This window comes from Macaca thibetana, chromosome 7 (assembly GCF_024542745.1).
Source record: "Macaca thibetana thibetana isolate TM-01 chromosome 7, ASM2454274v1, whole genome shotgun sequence".
Taxonomy (NCBI): Eukaryota; Metazoa; Chordata; class Mammalia; order Primates; family Cercopithecidae; genus Macaca; species Macaca thibetana.
Window position 1 is genome coordinate 92,441,986 of NC_065584.1, and position 5,730 is coordinate 92,447,715.

A 5,730-nucleotide genomic window follows, 5' to 3' on the forward strand; every position below is an offset into this window, starting at 1 on the left:
TACCAATATTAAGTACTATTTAGGAGAGTTCCAGTTGCTTCATGTATTCACCAACTTTAAGTATTGTCACTTAAAAAATATTCACCATTCTAATATGTATATAGTGGTATCTCCTTGTGGTTTTGATTATTTTCCTCATGACACCGAGCATCTCTTTATAGGTTTATTTGCCATAGGAAGCTCTTCTTTAGAGAGTCTGTTCATAGAGTAATTTTTTTGGCCATTCAAAACTGGGTTTTCATTGGAACAATACAGAGATTAGCTTGGCCCCTGTACAAGGATGACAAATTCATGGAGCATTCCATATTTTTTAAAAAATGGGTTTTTAACTCAAGAAACGTAAGTAGGTAGTTCATAGACCCTAAAAATAAACTACACAATAGAAACTACAAAGTAACCAGCTAACAACTCCACAATAAGATCAAAATCTCACATACCAATATTAACCTTGAATGTAAATAGTCTAAATGCTCCACTTAAAAGGCACACAGTGGCTGAGCGTGATGGCTCACACCTGTAATCCCAGCACTTTGGGAGGCTGAGGCGGGTGGATCACGAGGTCAGTACTTCGAGACCATCCTGGCTAACATGGTGAAACCCCGTCTCTACTAAAAGTACAAAAAATTAGCCGGGCGTGGTGGCAGGCGCCTGTAGTCCCAGCTACTTGGGAGGCTGAGGCAGGAGAATGGCATGAACCCGGGAGGTGGACCTTGCAGTGAGCCGAGATCGCGCCACTGCACTCCAGCCTGGGCGACAGAGCGAGACTCCATCTCAAGAAAAAAATAAAAAATAAAAAGGCACACAGTGGCAATTTGGATAAAGACGAAAGGTAAGACCCATTCATCTGCCATCTTCAGGAGACCTATCTCACTTGCAACAGTGCCCATAGGCTCAAAGTAAAGAGGTAGAGAAAGATCTATCACACAAATGAAAAAGAAAAAAGAGCAGGGATCGTTATTCTTATATCAGATAAAACAGTCTTTAACAACAATAAAAAAGGACAGAGAAGGGCATTACATAATAATAAAGGGTTCAATTCAAAAAGACTTAACTAACCTAAATATATCAATACCCAACATCAGAGTACTCAAATTCATAAAGCAAGTACTTCCAGACCAACGAAGAGTCTTATGTAGCCCACACAATAATAGTGGGAGACTTCAACACCCCACTGACCGTGTTCAACACATCATTGAGGCAAAAAACTATCAAAGAAATACTAGACTTAAATTTAACACTTGACTAATTGGATCTAATAGATATCTACCGACCACTCCATCCATCAACTACAGAATATACATTCTTCTTGTTTGCACATAAAACATACTCTAAGATCAACCACATGTTCAGCCATAAAGCATTTCAATAAATTAAAAAAAATCGGATTCATACCAACCATACTTTTGGACCACAGTGGAATAAAAGTGGAAAGGAATACCAGGAAGAAGAGACCAAGAAGATCTCTCAAAACCACACAATTACAAGGAAATTAAGCAACTTGCTCCTGAATGACTTCTAGGTAGACAACAAAATTAAGGCAGAAACTAAAAAAGTATTTGAAATAAATGCAAACAGAAACATGACATAGCAAAATCTCTGGATACAACAAAAGAAGTATTAAGAGGAAAGTTTATAGCTCTAAATACCTACATCAAGAAGTTAGAAATATCTCAGATTAATACCCTAACATCACACCTAGAGGAACTTAAAAAGCAAGAGCAAACTAACCCCAAAGCTAGCAGAAGAAAATAAATAACTGAAATCAGAGCAGAGCAGAATGAAACTGAGACCCAAAATTTCATACAAAAGGTTTATAAAACCAAAGGTTGGCTCTTTGAAAAAATAAACAAGCTTGATAGACTGCAAAAAACAAATACGCACAGAGGTGACAAAGGTGATATTATAATTAATTCCAGAGAAATACAAAAGGTCCTCAGAGACTGTTATGAACACATCTATGCATACAAACTAGAAAATGTAGAGAGAGGAATGGACAAATTCCTGGAAACACACGACTTCCCAAGATTGAATCAGGAAGAAATTAAAATCTTGAACAGACCATTATCAGATTCCAAAATCGAATCAGTCAGACAGAAGTGAACCATAAAAAGTCCTGAACCAGATAAATTCACAGCTGTATTCTACCAGACATACAGAAAATTGCTGGTACCAAATCTTCTGAAATTATTCCAAAAAATCGAGGAGGAGGAACTCCTCCCTAACTGATTGTATGCAAAGACGCAATGAAAAAAGAAAACCACAGGCCAATATTCCTCATGCACATAGATGCATAAATCCTCAACAAAATACTAGCAAACTGAATCCACCAGTGCACCAAAAAGTTATTTCATCACAATCAAGTAGGTTTTCTTCCTGGGATGCAAGGTTGGTTCAACATATGAAAATCTATATATGTGACTCACAAACATAAAGATAATTAAAAACAAAAACCATATGATTATCTCAATAGACACAGAGAAAAGTTTCCACAAAATCCAACATCCCTTCATGATAAAAACCCTCAACAAACTTGGTACTGAAGAAACATACCTCAAAATAATAAGAGCCATCTATGACAAACCCATAGCCAACATCATCCTGAAAAGGAAAAAGCTGGCTGCACTCCCTTTAAGAACAAAAATAAGCCAGAGATGCCCATTCTCACCACTCCTAATTCACATAGTACTGGAAGTCCTAGCCAGAGCAATCAGGAAAGGGAAATAAATAAAAGGCATCCAAATAGGAAAAATAAGATGTCAAATCATCTCTCTTTGCTGATGATATAATTCTATACCTAGAAAACCCTAAGGACTCATCCAAAAAATTCCTTGACCTGATAAATGACTTCATCAGGGTTTCAGGATACAAAGTCCACATACAATGACAATGGCAGCATATCTATCCATCTGTAACATTCAAGCTGAGAGCCAAGTTAAGAACCCAATCCCTTTTATAATAGAGTCAAAAAATAAAATACCAAAGAATACATCTAATCAAGAAGGTGAAAGATCTCCACAAAGAGAACTACAAAACACGCTGAAGGAAATCAGAGATGACACAAATAAATGGGAAAACATTTCATGCTCGTGTATTGTAAGAATTAATATTGTTAAAATGGCCATACTACCCAAAGCAATATACAGATTCAGTGCTATCAAATTACCAATGTCATTCTTCACAGAATTAGAAAAGAACGATTCTAAAATTCACATGAAACCAAAAAGAATAAAATTCAACCCCTACTTATCACCATATAAAAAATTAACTCAAGATGAATCAATAATTTAAATGTAAGACTTCAAACAATAAAAATCCTAGAAGAAAACCCAAGGAATACCATTCAGTACATAGCCTTGCAAAGAATTTATGACTAAGTCCTCAAAAGCAATTGCCACAAGACCAAAAATTGACAAGTGGGCCCTAATTAACTAAAAAGCTTTTGCACAGCAAAAGAAACTATTAACAGAGTAAACAGAGAACTCACAGAATGAGAGAAAATATTTGCAAACTGACAAAAATCTAATATCCAGTTCCATCACCCTGTATACTAATTCCCTGCTAGCTTTTCCTCACCACCAGATATACAGGTAAAGCCATGGTTCATCCAGCTTTGGGAAATAGGAGGTCAGATTTTCTAGGAGGGGCCTATGGCCCATGGAGAGGCTTTGTTAGTTTATTGGAATAAAATTATAATATGTGCCCAGATGTAAGAAAAATTTCCCTCCTCCCCTCCCTCGAATTATTTTTCCGAAAGGAAGGAGTTGCCCAGTATTCAAACCCTTACAAATTATCTTCTATTATAGGACAGTAATCTTAGTTGTTTCACTTTGAACAATATGTATTGTGTAAGGAAGACACACTTAGCCTTAATTGATCTCAATCAATTCTAGTTTAGGATACTCATAGGTCATCTGGAAGAATAAGAGAGGAAGAGTGGGAGTGGGAGTGGGACAGAATATTAATACTTGAGTAGTAATTATCCTTAGGAAGAAGAGTTCAGCTTTTCAAGTGTCATTAATTGTAAATTAGCTTTTGAAGGACACTTTAAAAAGAAATATTTTGTCAGATCGTCACAGAAGGTTTGAGGCATAGTACTATCCTAATGCGCCAATGGATACTTGAAGCTTGGGATAAAAATTAGAGTGATTGTGCCATTTACATGTTTTAAAAGTGTGTATAACAACTTAGAAAGGAAATGGACACAAATGCAAAATGGCATGTAATGGGTAAAAATCTGGTTCTAGGGGTGCTAGAGAAATGGATGTTAAAAGAGGTGAGCAGTTTGAGTAAAATTATCGTATGAAATACTTGGAGAGCAACAAAAAACAATCTTTTAAAAATAACACCTTATTCTGTGATATGTAAGGTTTAAATTATCTATGTGCAACTACATTGTTTGGCTACTTGATCTAAAATATTACAATCTTGTTTGCATTATTTAAGGATGCTATATTAAAATGTTCACATTGGGAAAATGGGAGAGTGTCTTCTTATAATCATAAATTTGTGGTAAAAGGAAATGGGGCCACATTTGTTTCTTGTGATGTCTATAGGTTCAATAGAAAAGGGTAGAATCAGAAGGGAAAATCCAGTTGTGTTCATTATCAGCAAAATGGAGCATTTGTGCCTAATTCAAGGAGAGAAATTTGAATTGAGCTGCTCAGAACACACTGAGTACATGGCCAGTATACTACAATCACTATTCTTGTCATCCCATGGGGGCTAAGACTTTTTTAAGTTTAATAACATTCTTTATGATTGTAAAAATAGTACCATTGTTTCTCATTATTTGTGAATTCTGTATTTGCAAATTCACTTATCGAAATGTATTTGTAGCCCCCAAATCAATACTCATGCTGTTGTCATGGCCATTCACAGACATGTGCAGAGAGGCAAAATATTTGAGTTCTCCGAGGGCCACATTCCCAGCTGAGGCTGAACACAGAGAAGCTCTGCCTTACTGTTGGAGCTTTCATATTGTAAACAAATGTGCTTTTCATGTTCTGTTTAGGGCCACATATTTTGCATTTCTGTGTTTTTGCTGGCGATCTTGCCATTTGAAATGGCCCTCAAGAGTAGTGCTGAAGTGCTGTCTAGTGTTCCTGCACTCAGGATGGCTGTAATGTATGGCACAGAGAAAGTCATGTGTATTAGATAAGTTTCCTTCAGACATGAATAAGTTACAGTGCTGTCAGTAGTGAGTTCCAGTTAGTGAAGCAATAATGTAAATAAGGCGTCTTTAAGCAGAAACACAAGAAACAAAGATTATGTATTGATCAATTAACAAAAATATTGTGTGACCAGAGGCTCACAGGAACCTAACCCTTTGTTTCCTTTAGAAGCAGTGGTTCAATATTTGCTAATTCAGTGTTGGCAGCAACTTTATAGAACATGACTGTATATGTGGAGCATTCTGTTTGGTGACTTATGTTTTGCTTATCAATATATCATGAACATTTTTTTCTAGGACTTTAATCCTAAGATTATTTTAAAAACTCAATTCATGGTAATTTACTTTCACAAAACAAGGGTGAATAGATTTAAAAATTTTCCTTCAGGTCAAAGTAGTGAAGAAGTTAATGGAAGAAAATTTGGCTGTCTGTGTGAGAGGTCAAATATCCGGGTATTCCAAAATGTGAAATGAAGATGGCCAAATCAGGTTTTTACTTTTGGTCCAGATGTTTGAAAGAATGTTGACATTAAGCTCTATTTGAGGTCGTATTGATTTAA

The 5,730-nt window shown here is 36.0% G+C and overlaps 1 pseudogene; it reads left to right on the plus strand.

The window, feature by feature from the left end:
* Positions 1–214: 214 nt before the first annotated feature.
* LOC126960207 (uncharacterized) lies at positions 215–311 on the plus strand (annotated as a pseudogene).
* Positions 312–5,730: the final 5,419 nt, after the last annotated feature.